General features: G+C 41.1%; 1 protein-coding gene across 3 annotated transcripts in view; it reads right to left on the bottom strand.

Annotated features, from left to right (window-relative positions):
- ctnnal1 (catenin (cadherin-associated protein), alpha-like 1) overlaps positions 1 to 16,665 on the bottom strand; it is a 57,829-nt gene that overhangs the window by 32,824 nt on the left and 8,340 nt on the right. The window contains exon 2 of one of the 3 annotated variants that reach the window (XM_083899971.1): positions 1,390 to 1,421. The exons of 1 other annotated variant lie outside the window; for it this stretch is intronic. The gene's annotated coding sequence lies outside the window, so the exon portion shown is untranslated. Of the gene's footprint in view, positions 1 to 1,389; positions 1,479 to 16,665 lie in introns of those variants that run through there. One more of the 3 variants, XM_083899970.1, reaches the window with a different exon arrangement.

Genomic DNA, 16,665 nt, shown 5'->3' with positions numbered 1-16,665 from the left:
CCTCGGGTTATCTTCTCCTCTAACACACAACTAAAAAAAAAGTAATTTTAAAATGATCATATTGTTTCTTTATTGCTGGTTGCTGAGTGCGTTCATTGTGTTTGAACAGCGTCTGAACTGAGCAACACGGTGTGTGAATATGAAATAAGACAAAGGTTACAGACCAGAGGACAAGCCCGTGTCATTAACCTTAGCCCACTCGTGTATGCCGACACACACATGAAGCCAATAAGCAGGCGGATACTGATGTGGACATGTGAGGCGGACGAAAAAAAGACGACCTGAACTGCATGTGTGCTCGCAGAGTGAATGGGTTTGGATTTTAATCAGATTGTATTTCATGGGAGTTGTATGGGTGGGAAAAAAAAAAAGGGCAATGTTTGGCCTTCAAGCTGACATTTGAATACGTGGGCAGGCAGATTGAATTCACAGCAAACATCAGTGGAAAAAAAAAAAAAAGGTTATCAATGAGGAATAATAACGAACTGCATATAAACAACTCGAGAGGAACAAGGACCAGTGAGGAACTTCACTCTTCAGTGACTCCGAATGACACACAGTGACAACGTTTACACGTGTTGAGGCCTTTTAAAAAGAGAAAGAAAGAAGCAACAATTAAAACACAGCACGATTATTACCAGTATGTAGTGGTTTAAACATAAGCAGCCACACCAGATAAAATAATCCAAAAATTAAGTTACATTATTTTATTATTGTAATCATTATCTGTGAAATTAGTTTAGAGGACCAACATGTTTTCTGGGGACCTTACACTGGAATTTATTATTTTTCTTTTCCAGGCACTCATATGTCATATGTTATATGCCCTTAAAAAAATGTCCATGCTGCACAAAAACACCACACATGGGCACTAATATCCATAGTATGGTATTGTGGTAATGGACTTTGTTAGGCTAAATGTTCATTGATGATTCAGATCATTCACAGATAAAGTTGTAATGAAACTTGTGTAAAAACTTCTTTACCTGTGGAACATGTAACTGATTTAAGAAGCGTGTGTGTGTGTGTGTGTGTGTGTGTGTGTGTGTGTGTGTGTGTGTGTGTGTGTGTGTGTGTGTGTGTGTGTGTGTGTGTGTGTGTGTGTGTGTGTGTGTGTGTGTGTGTGTGTGTGTGTGTGTGTGTGTGTGTGTGTGTGTGTGTGTGTGTGTGTGTGTGTGAAGTTAAAGGCTGACATGTTAAAAATAAAAAGGTAAATATGATGCTGGTTTAAAACTTGCTCTTCTGACCGCTGTGGCATGTAAAAGCTGCAATGTCTACGTAGTTACATAGTGCTGGAGTGGAGAAAGGACAGCCATGAAAACACACACACACACACACACACACACTCACACACACACACACACACATGCATTCAACAGAGCACAATACCTCTTTTCATTCCTTCTTGCTCACGTAATTCTCTGAATAGTAGGTGGGAGGGAAATCGAGAGAGAGAGAGAGACAAAGAGAAAGTCAGAGAGTCCACCGAGGAGAAGAGAGAGAGAGAGACAAAGTCAGAAAGGGTCAGCGAAAGGGAAAAGAGAGAGAGGAGAGAGAGCTATTTAGCAAAGGCAACTATTTAACAAACTGCTTAGGCAACGAGTCAAGGCCTTAAACTAAATAATGAGTCACAGTGTAAAATTAGCAACGGCTCTTATTTTCTGATTTTGTGATCAGACTTTCGATACAAGTTTCCATTACCGGACACACTTCAGTGGCTCTGTGTGCACAGGTGACTGTGACTTTCACGTTCAGGCTGAAGTGGCATCTGACCCCGCGCAGCGTGGCAGCATGTCAAACATTGCAGACTTTCTCTCTGGTTTCAGCTCTTGTTGCACCGCAGCCACGACAGCACATGCTGCTGCAGTGTAAATCATAATTGTACTGTATAAGGAAATCAAGCTTGGTTAGATTAGTTGACTCATCATCGAGGGGGGGGGGGGGGGGGGCTGTTGAATTCATTTTAGAAATGCAGATATGTTTTTACTGGACAAAGTACTTAAACCAGATATGTCCAAAGTCTGGCCCACAGCTTCGTTTTTATATGCATTATTTATGGCCAGGGACGGACCAGGACAGAATATCGTCCATGGCCAAGTTTGGACACCTTTGACTTAAAGGTCCCATATCCTCCTTTATTATATCCTATTTCTCCAAGTTAACCTAGTTCCCTCGTGTCCTAATGAACATTTCTGTGTCAAGTAAAACGAAACTTATGGCACAGAGAAATGACATCAGCCACAGAGGCTACTGGGATCTAATAGCAGTTAGCATTTGGAAAAGTCATCATTTGCAGGCTCTGGAAGGCATTGCAGTCATATATAACATGTATCCACTGGACAGATAAATCCTCTGAGGCTGGAAGTTTGTGTAGGACTCTGTGCTGCACTGTGGAGCCAAGAACAGAACTTTTCGAGGACTTCCGGTTTTCGGATGCCGTTGCCCTCGCCAGCACTCTCGCGTGTTTTACGGACAAAGCGGAGCTCCGTGAGACAACAATTCCAGGAATTTAGCGTCCAAGGAGCATCTCCTGTACCACAAAAACATGAGTGAGTCATCTTTTTTCACACTTTGGTGTCTGGTAGAGTCCCAAATATAAGTATTAAAATGATTAAAAAGTTGATTTTGCATAATATGGGACCTTTAAACAAATCAACATCCACATGTTTTAAATGCTGACAGTGGAGGTTTACAATAACCCTTTTGGCTAAGATGTAAAATGAAGTCCAAAGTAGATTTCTATGATGGCTACATAAATCAAAAATGGATAGGATAATCACATATTAATCTGAGGCTACTGTCATTGGCAGTTGGCTCCTGAAGCAAAATAACAATCAGTCCGCTTCCTCTTTGCCAACATGTTTGCTGAAAAATCAAGACGACGCGCCAGTGTGTATTGTAAGGTTGGCACACAGTAGACAAACCAATAAACTAAGCTCATATTTTCCAAGGGACCACTCGTTGTCAAATAAACAACAAATATAATCCCACTTATTGCCTGGTATTACGACTTGGCATCGATTCTTGGTCCTCTGCCATTGCATTCAAGTGTTCATGGCCTGTGTGAACTCTCCATGAGATAGAGCTTTCCAAGTCGAGGGGTGGAAACATGGCTCAGGTTTTTCCCAGATTACATTTTTGTGATTGTTTCACATGAAGAGACGTATTTATCTCCAGAGCTTCGTGACTGAATAGCTTCCCCGTTCGTGTGCCATAACAGGGTACAGTTTCCACCTAAGAGACAGAAGCTAAAGGGGAAGGAGAACAGGGCGGTGTGCTACCTGGTACTCCATCATGGCTGTCTAAAATATAATGGGAAATCTATCAAGTCTTAAGTGGGGTCCAATGAGCGTGCTGAGCAGAAAGCTCTCCAGAGTCACTCTGACCTGAGCCAGCTGTAGTTTACCCTATGACAGACTCTGACAAGCCACGTCAAATCAATTTATATTAAAACATTACTCATGTATTTCTGATGGTATGGATAATTCACATTCAAGTATTATTTATTTATTTATTTAAAGGTCCGATATTATGCAAAATCAACTTTTTAATCATTTTAATCCTTTTATTTGGGACTCTGAAGGCCCTACCAGTCGCCAAAGTGTGAACAAAGATGACTCACTCATGTGTTTGTGGTCCTCCTCTGTCTAAGTACAGGAGATAAAACATGCAATGTTGACTTCCGCGCTCACTGGGACGTCACAGAGGGCTAAATTCCTGGAACTGTTGTCTCACAGAGCTCTGCTTTGTCCGTAAAACACGAGATAGTGTTGGTGAGGGCAACATATCCGAAAACCGGAAGTGTGCGAAGTCCGCGAAAAGTTCTATTCTTGGCTCCACAGTGCAGCACAGAGTTCTACACAAACTTCCAGCCTCAGAGGATTTATCTGTCCAGTGGATACATGTTATATATGACGGCAATGTGCCTGCTAGAGCCTGCAAATGATCACTTTTCCAAAATGCTAACTGCTGTTAGCTCCCAGTAGCCTCTGTGGCTGATGTCATTTCCTGTCCCTTAAGTTTTTTTTTTGTTTTTTTTTTAAAGAGGTACTACTAAACCGAGCGTTCTGAACAGGGCTGTTTTGGCAGGGTGATTGAACTGCTGTGGTGCTTCATCCTTAAGATATTTTGACTAAAGCATGTCACAGACACCAGGGAACTCGGTTAACTTGGAGACATAGGGTATAATATGGGACCTTTAAATGAAACACACGTTATAGGACGGACCACCCCAATGACCTGGGTTTGTTATATTAGTGCATGGACGGCAAACACATAATCTCTCTTGAAAAGCAGAGCATTGCTACAGTGCAATCAGTCAGGCTGATATGAGGTGCAGGAAGCCTAGAGGAACCAGCAGCAGCAGCAGCAGCAGCAGATAAGAGGGAATGATAAACCTGAGAGAGAAACAGACAGACAGCTGCGATGGCAGAGATAGACGGGAGAATGGCAGAGGGCATACAGTAAATGAGGGGAAAGGGGGGAGGACAGCTGATATGGACAAAACCACAGGCCATATCTAAGCTGAGAGGAGCTACACGGGAAATAAACCGACAAGACGTCTTTACCAGCTCACTGTATTGTATCCAAAGAGGGACATTGGGATAAGAGATGAGACCGACTGAGTTGTGTGACCCCTGATTTAGTGCCAACACAACATGGTTATGGATCCATTTATGCTCTTTACCGCAACCTGATGTTAACTATGATGGGAAGGGAAGTGGGAGGGGATTAATCGATCTTTTGGAGTTTGGAGATCACCGGACCATGGCACCAACTTCTGCTGTAGCTCACCAACCTCGTTTCTCTACGAAACTCCCGAACAGCCAGGAATTTAATGAACGAAAACACCGATTTTTATTTCTTTCTTTTTTTTAAAGTCACAATTTATGTGCATAACAGAGGAGCCTAATATTTTCTGGTGTGCACATGCAAGCTATTAGAATTAGCGATTTTAAAAACACCTCATCCATCTCTGATGAGCTGTTAGATACGAGTTAGACACGCTGAAAAATCCACTACCAGCTGCAGCTACGTAGCTGAAATTGGGGGGAAAAAACAAAAACAATGCGGAGAAAAGGGTGATACAGTAAGACTATCTCACCAATGCAAGATATTGGATTTTTTGAGTCTTTTCCTCGTGAAAGTAACATACATACTCATGTTGAAGCAGATGTATTTTTTCTTCATTGTGCAACATAAATGAGCATCAAACAATAAAAGTTGCAGAGGGGTGCCGATAATACAATTTAAAGGTAATATCGGCTGATGCCCGTATTGTGCCAATAATATTGTGCATCCCTACTGCATCTGATCAACATCTCTAGGGTTTGAAATAGATTAATCTGGTGATTAAATGTATTAGTTGCCGATTTGTTTTGGTTTGTCCACAAATTGGAGCAAAGAAACTATGAAGGAACACATTTTAGGACGCTGAAATCAGAACACTTGCTTTTATTCTGTTTTTCTTTCTTCCTGCAGCTACACAGAAGATCATTTATTTTAAAAAAGTTGACGATTAATCAAAAGTTTTGTGTTCTGTTAATGATGCTGTAAATAATCTAACAATACCATATGAGTTTCCATTTTAAAGGGATATTTAGAGCATTTTGTTCTGCAGGTAAACACAAAACAATGGAGGTTCTGTGGTCAAATAAATCACATCTGTTTCCCTGGGTGTTTCATTAGTGAAGCTCCAGCCTATGCGTCCTTCCCAGTGTGTGGGTGATAATGACAACGCTGCATGTAGAATGGTGGGCATCTGTCAGCACCAACAACATCTGACTTTGCAACAAATATTGTGGAGGTTGTGACAAACCCCTGAAACACATGTCTTCTTGTTTATTTCAAGCACATGCAAAATCCCATATAACACTGTCAAAAAAAAAAACTCTTTAAAATGGGCAGAAGACAAGTCGCAGTCTCACTCGATCCGGGATTTGCTCGGTAACTAGGCAACCGACTGTACTGTATGTAGAGCCACCCTGACGGCGCTGATATCTTCTATCAAAGCAAGTTTTCACAAAACATCCAATGTTTTATATCAAACCATATCCGGCCTGGCAGAAGAGCAATTCAGATGAGATTCCACCCATTTGGAATTGTACACCATGTGTATGCAGTCACATATTTCTTCAGGCGACACTGAGCTCTTTGTTCCGTAGTGGAGGTAGTTTTTTGGGGGGGGGGATGTTTGCTTCATACTTCCCCCCCCTCCGCTGAAGTCTTTTGAAAGGATGTAGCAGTTGCTTAATTTGGCAAAGAAGACACACTGGAGCATCACAAAGGACAGACATGTGAGGTCTTCAATCCCTCCATCAGATTAGACTGCTGGCAGCATTCATTCAGGGAAAAGTTGAGAACCTCCAAACTGCACAGAAAGCCTTTTTTTTTTTGTTACTGGGGTTATGTTTCACTTCACTAATTAAATAAGACCTGCAGCTCTGTAATAGCATATTTAAATAAAATTGCATGAAACAATAATTGGTTCCATTCCAGGAAGAGAAGAGGCAAAGAAAATCAAAACAATACAATTGAGTGGAGGGTTTCATTTGCTGACATTGCATGCTGTTGTAAATTGTAAATAAATAGGCCAAAATTTGCAATTAATGGGCGCCTTACTGAATCCATTCACAGAGCACATGCTTGGGAATGCTCTGCAAAGTCAACCATGAAAATACATTTCTCCTATTAGCTGAAAAACTGAGAAAAGTCTGAGACAAATCGCCTTCAAAAGAAACTCATTTGCGTAGGTTGTGACTAATATTCCTCTTTGAAATCTCTAGACCCGAGCACAGAAATAATAATAATAATAAAAAAAAGAAACACTACCGCGGCCCTCGAGCGCAGTTCATACTTTGTTCTTTCAAACTCGCTGACTCCTGACTTTGATTGTCCCTCTCCACGATTCCTCTGTGTTGTTGAAATGTGATATGCGAGTGCTAGGAAAGGGCAGACTCCAGCTCCTAATGAGGCCCTATTGTATTTTTCATTCTGTTTCTCAATTATCTCCGTGAGGATGTCCCGGGTCACCGGTTAAGATTGATGAGAACCCAAAAAGGTGGTGCTGTAAATCGATCATGCAACCTTTCAGAGGGGGGGGGGGGGGGGGGGGCTTTTCCTCCAGATGAATCATCCCCCAGCTCCTTTCAAATAAAATCACAAGTCCAATCTATGAAACAATTGATACGTGACACTGAGATCATGAAAGCAGCGAGATTTCTGACCTCCACAAATTAGGTAGTTAGTTAGCGTTTACTTTTAATGACTTTAGACCATGCGGACAACGAAGCAGCCGTTACTCAAACACATGCCTTCTATCGTCACCATTGGAAAGTCATCCACTCCCTCTGGTTTACTTCACACTGTGCCACGTTTAATGACTGGCTAATTACATGAAGTCCTCAACAGGGTAATCCTAACCGCTTGCCAACTCGGGCTCGAGAAAACAGTCCATCAGTCACCGTGATAGGTAATTACGAGAAATGGACAAATAAAAGTGTGTGTGCTGAACAGCGTGTGAAAGTGCCTTAACTGGACTCTGTGACAGCATGTGCTGCATGAAAAAACAAAATGAATGACGATCTGACTCTCATACCCCTTTCCCTTTGGTCCAAAAAAAGCCCCATTTAATCCCATTTAATGGCCAGTGTGAATGTATTTAATAGGCATTCACTTCCAGGTCAAATTACTTAAATGCACACAGGTTTGTCCACATGTCAGAACCCAGTGAACACGCTCGTTTATTCTTCTTCTGCTCTTGAAAATAATTTCTTCCAAGATCATCGTAATGACTGACTTAAAGAGGGCAATGGTGTTGTTTTTTTTCTTCTTTCTTGCACAGGTGATGCAGTGTTTTGAAGGAAAAAAATCACAACTGGATAGAATCAGTTGCCTTTTTAATCCCAGGTATACCCACAAATTTAAACAGGCTTAAGGCTCTGGCTCGATGCAGGGTTTGTAGCTCTCAAAAATAAATTCAAAAACATACATACATTGCAAGCAAGTACGTGTATACTGCATGTTAGGGTGAGGCAATAGTTATGTAATGTATATACTGTACTATTTGTGTCCATCAAGATTTTCTTTAACTTTCACTCAGGGGCAAAACCTTATCTCAAAGGTGCCATATGTAAGAATGTGGCCAAAAACGGTTACTACATTCAAATTCATAATACATTTTACATACAAAATACTTTTAGGTTTCGTTTTTTGACGTAACTGGCAACCCGTGGTTTCTCGGCAGCTGAGACTCTACTGACTGCAATGATTGGTAGACGGCGGTAGGTGGCGCCACATGCCAAAACATGATTTCAAAACATAAACATGATTTGCATTCTGTAAAATATTTTTTTTTTATGCAAATATTTTGTCTGTACTGTTGTTGTTGGTGAGTTCAGTTTGTTATATGAACATTATTCCTGAGTCTCTGTGACATATTAGGAGGATTTTATGGCCAGTTGCTTTAGCTTTATTACATAATGCACCTTTAAATTATCTGTAATTTTACAGTGATAATTATCAATGCCTCCTCCCCCAACTCATCCATATCAAACGAGATAACACTGATTACTCATTACAGTCTTGCACAACATCTGCAGCAACAAAGAGCACATGTTGGAGGACCTGAGACTTCTCAGAGAAAGTCCTGCTGCTGTCCTTTCCTGGGCTTTTCACTTGTCAAATGTGTTCTGTTTTATTTAATTGTGGATGTCCATCATTTCCACTCTCCCTCCTCTTGTGCTGGTAGGTTTCCCATGCACTATTAATGTGCCTTACAAGTATGATAATCCTATTGACACAACATACGACAGGATTCTCATTGTTTAAGCACAGATAATTCAAATTAAAATTTAAAAAAAAGCAGGAGGAGAAAGAGCTGCTGTGATCGGGCTTTTACTCCCTGCAGCTCTGGAAGTAAAGCCCTCTGAGTTGCCTATTGAAGTTCAAATCAAACACAAAGTGTCTGACAAAAGAGTGGAAATAATTCCACCTCCAGAATTTTTGGCCTCCCAATTTCCAAGCCTTTCAAAAAAAAAAAAACTGCTTCACAGATGAAAGGCGGGGAGATGGGAAGATAAGAAGTCAGGTATGGAAGAACTTCAACATGAATGCAAACTACTACCCCCACAGTGAGAGAAATCCTCACCCGCAGGCAGAAAAACTGTGTTTCTGTATGTGTGGTTAGGTTTTTACATTTAAGAAGAAAGGATATTTAAAAGAAAAAAAAAAGGTGAATGACTGCATTAATAAATCAACCAAGTGTGTCACACACCAAAGATCAAAACGTTCAGTAAACACAGACACTGAGATGGATGATTCATTGACGAATTTGGGTGAAGGAAGCAAGGTGAAGTTCAAGCCCTGGGGGGGGGTGTACCAACTCGTGCATACCAGCCAGAGTAGAGTGCATAAAGGTCTCACCCACTGAGAGCTTTGACTTTTGACCCCAGCTGCAATGCCGCCATAAAGAATACATAGACACAATGTCAGACAGGCACTTGCACTGATGCACACAGGAGCTCGAAACACGAACCCTTGAAGGAATGCACCAAAACCCCACCACCCCCCCTGCCCCAACACCACTAATACTTCACCCTGCATAATGGCCTGTGTTATGACACACCGACTCTCTTATGAGGGGCTTAGAAAAAAATGCTTTACTCCATTCACGACATGACACATATACTTACAAGTGTTTGGAGCTCTATAAGCACTTAATGAAAACCCTCAAAAGACATTTTGCTCGAACCAGTAACGTGAGCCTCCGCATTAGATGTAGAATGGAAAAACTTATATTAATTAATCTTCTTCATCTTCTACCACTTTATCCTCCACACGAGGGTCACCGGGTCGGCCGCTGGTGCCAATCCCAGCTGACATAAGGAGAAAGGCAGGGTCGCACCCCGGTCAGGTCGCCAGTCCATCACAGACCCAGTCAGCCGATAAATACCTTAAATATAGTGCTGAAAAAATTCAATTGTGTTGTATTTATTTAGGTAAGTAATTTGTGTATCATTTGATAATATTAAATGGTTAAATATTGTTGGATGAGGGGGAACACATGAGCATATTGGCTATGAGCTGCCCTGATTTACCTAAGATATATAGGTAGACCTTTACTCAACATACAAGCAAGAATTAAATATGAACACAGGAATAAAATCCCATCCATTATGTGAACTCTTATTCTAATCCATTTATGTCCCTAATTCTTTGAAACACAGGTTTCTTCACTTCCTTTCAGTCCCTCACAACAACCCCGAACTTTATTTATAGAGTGTGAGTGAGTTTAACTTATTTATAGGGGTTGGCACTGGGTGTTAAAGTTGATGCGCACACACACTGGGCTGTGTTTCCCGGCTGGCTGGCCCCCAGCTGCCACCCGCTGGCTCCAGTCACTGTGAGGCGTTGAGCAGAAGAGAACACCCAGCTAACACTGATGGGACTGGCTGTCGGGGGAGTTTCAAGTTATATATTTTTTCCCTTAATCACGGTTACCTGCAGAAGTTCAATACTGTAATTGTGATTCATCGCATTTGGCAACAGCTTTTAAGTCCATATTAAAGCTCACATATAATGGTCCTGTTGCACATATATGTTAGTTATGGAGGTCTACTTACATACATTAACTTGTTTTTATGGTCAAAAACCTCCTAGTTGCTGAGCTGATAGAAATCTCTCCTCGCTGAAGCTCTTGTCAGCCGCGCTGTTTCAGACCCCGAGAAGACAGACTGTGTTGTGATTGGCCAGCCAACGACAGCTTTCCCAAATGTCTTGTGATTGGCCAATACCCGGAAGTGACGTAATTAGCACGTCAGCTCTCAGAAGCGCAGCTCCCCCCTCTGGAGCGGTGGATGCACTGCTACTCATTATCAAAACATTGTTTTAACAATGTTTCGTCACGACTCCCCACCACAGTCACTTTGACCCGGAGTCAGACCCAGAGTCAGAAGACACTGTCTCTAGTGAAACACCTCCACAACGGACGTTTTTCTTCTTCTGCGAGTTCAATGTACGCAACCAGATGTGTCCAGAGCAGGAGGATCCGCTGTTCAGAAGAAATTCCGATTACGTAACGAGAACAGGTTTTTTCAGACATTTCGCTGAGCCCGAGATTACAACACAACACAGCGTTCTCAGCAGTGGCTGAACTGTCTGTTTCAAACCTTCAGGGCTTCATAAACGATGTAATGGCGCAGATACACACCAAAAAAAACAGCGTTAATTAGAACTTCCGGTCTAGGTCCGCTTTAATGCTGTGAAGCAAATCTTAATGTACCTTGATTGGGATTCAAATGAATCCAAAGAAGGTGACTAACCATTTGATCATTTTAAATAAAATGAAGTGCTGAGGGAACACAGTGTCGAGCTGAGAAATGTTAACGCAACAGCATTTGCACTTTGCAGGAGTTCCAATTTAGTTGCCTTCTCTGTCTTATACAAGCTATGCAATTATGTGAACCAGAACCAGCAGAATTATTTCTCACCATCTCTGCAGCTTGATTGATTTTCTTTCATTTCCTGACTAAGCAGGTGATCTCAGGGATCTGCACACAGCTCGCCTCCCCCTTTGTTTTTTTTTTTAAAAGTGACAATTTGAAATGTCAGCTTTAAAAAAAAAAAGAAATTTGCTTGTGATAATTTTCATGCAACACAGTGGTTAAAAAAAACCTCTTTCACACCATATTTCTTACCAGTGCACACAGTAAGTCTTTTAAGGTCTTTTAAGCCTTTTAAGATCCTATCTGCTTGTGGTTTCAACACTCCGATGGCTTCCAAAAACATTTCCCCTGAAGATACATGATGGTCAGACAAAAGAGAGCACGAATACCGTAATCTTGATCACCCCTGGGGCGTTCTTTGTCAAAGAAAGATACGTCACAATCTGGCTCAGCTGGTTACACGCTGTTCCTGTTACTGGTCTTCAGAATAGGCGTGGGTCTAAGGATTATGTCTCAGTTTACACAACAGAAGAAGGGGGGGGGAGAGATGTTATTGGAAGCATTCAAGGCAAGCTGAGATTTTCCAACTCGGAGCACTACCTGTGGCCCCTGGCTAGGTTTTCAGTGGGCTGCATAATTAATGAGGTGATATGGGGACAGTGGACTCTCAGGAGAGGCGAAGATTAAAAGTGAAAAATCAGGAGCCTAAGTGGAGAAACGAAGCTCAAGGCTGAAGTCAGAGAATGAAAGAGCAGGAGAGGAAGGTGTGTGACAGGAAAACACAATGGGGAAAGTGTGTCGAGCAGTAAGAGAATAAATGGAGAGGATACAAGCCGGAGTCACAGGGTATCTCACGATACGATACGCGATACATTGCAAGACAATCATATAGCGGTACGTCACGATGTCTGTCTGAGAAAAACAAAACATCTGTGAAAAGTTAAAAAGTGAAGGATTTCTTTATTATTCACAAAATGGAGAACAAAGTGCATAAATTCCAATTCCTTGCTTAACCCTCAATCTTAACCCTCAATCTCAAAAATGCGCGCTCCCTCTAGTGCAAGTGCTGTTCCGATTCTCAGAAAAATTAAGTTGAGGGGCAAGTTTAAGGGCTGCATCGCCCTCAATATTGAGATTATCCGAGACCACCCTTGGGAGCAAGGGCTACCCAGAATGCATTGCGTGTTTTGACATAACAAAGATGGCGCCAAAAGCAGCAAAACGAGTACGCTACAAATTAAGTATTTTCATTGTTAATAGAGATATAAAAATTATGAAAACAATTGTATTATCTTAGTTTAGGCCCATTTTATGGATTACTGACGTCATTGTTGCGTAACATTATTTTACGATCTTTTGTCAATAGCTGGCCGGTGCGGACAAGCGATCATTTGCTATCGTTTACTTTTCAATAAGCCGTGGTGTGTGGTAACTGTCAGCTGAATATGTCCGTGGTTGACAACCTAATAACTTGACTGACAAAAGGATCGTAATAAATAATCGTGACGTATATGCGTAAAAATTCTTCTTTTTTGGAGTTAACAGACTAGATGCAGCTTTCGTGTTATTCTGCCCCCCGCAGGCCGAAGACGTATCTGCATTTAAGGGGTGTTCCATTTCTAAGTGACAAAATAACCCTCAAAACTTAGTTTTGAGAGCCAGTTAAGATTAAGGGTTGAGCTTGAGGGTTAAGATAGGAATTGGAATTGGCCCAAAGTCTATGTATTGACCGTGGATGGGGCATCTCTTAATGTAGCTTTCTCCACCATTATCCTGCTGTAAATTCCCTCTACTTCGGCCACCCCAATTTCCCTCATTCATTTGAGCAGCGCCGCTGTGACGAGACATCAAGCACCACGACGCCCCGGCGAGTGAAACTGGCATTATTATGGCTTGAATTCCCAAAAAAGGCCTAAAGAATTAGGTTCGGAGATATGGCACCTGTGGTACATGGTCTCCCTCTGACATTATCCAGAGATTTAACTAGGTAGGTGGCAGGTGACGTTCAGGACAATGTCCAAAAGGACTTTTCCAGACGTTTGTCGTCAAGCATAGAACCTTACTGGACGAATTCAGGACTTCAATGTTTGTCTGAAAGTGGCTTAAATGAAGAACTTCTAGAATCGTGACCTGAAACTGCCAGCTCTGAAGTCTCACTCTGATGTTAAGTGAAATTCAGGCAGTGACGCAGAAAAATGAAATGTTTTAACTTTCTGACAAAAGATAAGAAAATTGTTTGGCATTCTCAGCGTTCTATGTCCTTCACTGTTCTCCCTCTCTCTCTCTGTTTCTGTCATGTCAAGCCTCATCTCTATAAAAGAACTCATTATCTTGAGGAGAGAAGTTCAAAGACACTTCAACAAAGAAATTAATGCACACAGGACAGACCCACCAATTTCCTCAGTGGTACAGTCAGCAATGTCACAGCTGGAGACGGAGGGAAAAAAGAACAAACAAGAACTCGACTAACACTGGATTCATGGCGCCTGTATCAAATTTAGTGAATCCACGTTAATTATTCTTCTTTTTTTTTTATTAAAAACTTAATGAACACTTTCTTTCTGAAAGAGAAGTGCCACTGCCTATAGTTTAACGCAAACAAAATACTGCTGCATTATTCACAATGTAAAGTGCAAAGTGAGTTCACAGTCTGTAGGGTAGTTTATTTTCTGTCCAGTCATCAATTTTAAGTTCTGTTCTGCAAAAACATACATTTGTCAACACTCTGCACCAAAGGAGATCTTCTTGCAGTTGAGAAAATTGTGTTCCCGACTGTGTGAAATGTCTACTGTTACCTTCCCTGTCAAGTCCGACTTATTTTAAAAATACCTTACTGGTACAAGTGCAGCAGCTCGAGGTTTCTTCGCCGTTTACAGGCGAGCATGGCTGGAGACGTACAGCTCCTTTTATACATAGACTACATTCAAAGTTGAAAAAAATGTGTGCATTGAACAATTCATCTTTTTTTTCCCCATTCCGGTTGTAGCTGATAAAAACGACTCTATGGCACCATTGCTCATATTAACATCAGCCATCGTTGCCATCAATCGAAGTAAGACAAAGAATAATCTTTGAGTGTCATCTTGCCGTGTCAATATATGCTTTAAGACAGGAGATGTGGGTGTGTTGAGTATTATAGTTTTATATACGTTTTATATCTCAGACTTTGAAAACTCCTGGTGTGGAGAGAATAGGTTAAAGGCGCCATATGTAAGAATGTGGCCAAAAACAGTTACTACATTCAAATTCAAACTACTGAGGTCTTTTAGGTTTCGTTTTCTGACGTAACTGGCAACCCGTGGTTGCTCTGCAGCTGAGACTCTACTGACTGCAATGATTGGTAGACGGCCATAGGTGGCGCCACATGCCAAAACATGATTTAAAAACATAAACATGATTTGCAGTCTGCAAAATATTTTTTTTAATGCAAATATTTTGTCTGTACTGTTGTTGTTGGTGAGTTCAGTTTGTTATATGAACATTATTCCTGAGTCTCTGTGACATATTAGGAGGATTTTATGGCCAGTTGCTTTAGATTTATTACTTAATGCACCTTTACAGTTGCATAACATTTGATATGAAGCATTATATTATATTATATAAAGTACGTCTTGAAATAACTTTCATGTCAAGATGATGACACATGGCAACCCTTTTGTGTGCAGTGAAATATTGCAATATTTTGCGTGGTGAAAAATATTATATTGCTTTTGAGACACCAAGTATCAATATAAAAATTTTAGCACATCATTTCTTTTTTTGAAATGTCAGTACATTAGATGCTGCCAAGTACTCACTCACTGGAGCTTGTATGTGAGTATATCGCAATATATGATTTTGATACTCAGTATTTTGCAATATCATGATAATATCGTATTGTACCTTAAATATAGTAGTGGTTAGCGCTCTTGCCTTTTCAGTAAGAAGAACTTGGTTCGCGATCTTCAAATCTCTACCAGTTTTCTTAGCTGTGTAGAGCCAAATATAGAACATAAACGTTCACCACTTTCATAAAACTCATCTAATACACATCCATTATTGATATGTTGACTGAAATGTTGCACATATACATATATATATATATATAGACACACATATATTCACAGATATTTTCTAAACCCACAGAGTAATTAATGTCAGTCAGAAGAACATCCTGCTCTGTGAGTGTCTGTGCGTCTGTTGCTTCCACTGAGACTGGCTAAAACAAAAACACCATGCTACATTAGGCACCATATTCCCACTGATAGAGATCTCTTTCTCTGGTGCCGACACTTATGAGATTTCTCATTACTATCTTAATCGTCGTGAACTAAGAATATGCTGTAAATACAGGCTGCTGACGGGGGGGCCACAACAATGCTCATCCTCAAATAGCCACGAGCAGCGTTTGTAAGGAACATTTGCATAAGGCACATCGTGGATAATAGGGTTGAACACGAAGGAGAGAACGCGGAGCCGGAGTAACAATCAAACAGTGCAGTGCAAAAACAAAGACTGGATGATGTTTTGCGCTCTAGTGAAAGTTCAAAGAATCTTGTTTAATGTTAACTTCTTCACGAGCAGAAAACAACAATTAACCAGTGAAACGTTTCACAAAGCGGAGATAAAACACATTTTATTATAATTATTATATTTTGCAACAAAAAAAAAAACAGTATTAGATGTTCCACTGACTCTAAATGCATGACTTTGAGCTCTGCAGGAACAGGCCATTCCAACTTAATATGCTCTCATAATGAGATGGATGTTAATCAATACTTTATCAACCTCTCACCTATAGTAATGCATCACACTGGGGGGGGGGGGGGGTTTCTGCCTCAAGGAAAGAAACTTTCCTTGAGACAATTAAAAGCACTTACTGCAATAACACACAGTTGTCAGATAACGTAAATTGCCAGAGGGTGAGATAGCTTTTTTCACCATTAGGGTTACTGTGCTGCACTGATCCCTTGAGGCTGGTTTATTTGGATTAGGTCTACGGCATTTTTTCACACACACACCTTCCTCATCGGTAAGTATATCAGCCGGGGGAAGAGTCAATGGATCAACATGTCAGGCAGACCCTTTTATCGGCACTTACAGAGAACAGCAATCTGTAATGACTCCCCTGATAGCAACAGTGAGAAGAGCGAGGGAAGGAAAGGGAAGGGGCGAGGGGGGAACCAGCGGTCATGCACGCTCTTGTGTCACAAGAGCGTGCATGACCGGGTGGGAGCTGAAG

This window comes from Microchirus variegatus (genome assembly GCF_963457635.1).
Source record: "Microchirus variegatus genome assembly, chromosome: 13".
In the NCBI taxonomy this organism is placed as follows: domain Eukaryota; kingdom Metazoa; phylum Chordata; class Actinopteri; order Pleuronectiformes; family Soleidae; genus Microchirus; species Microchirus variegatus.
Note: the sequence above shows the minus strand (reverse complement) of the source record. Positions and strands in the feature narration are given on the sequence as shown.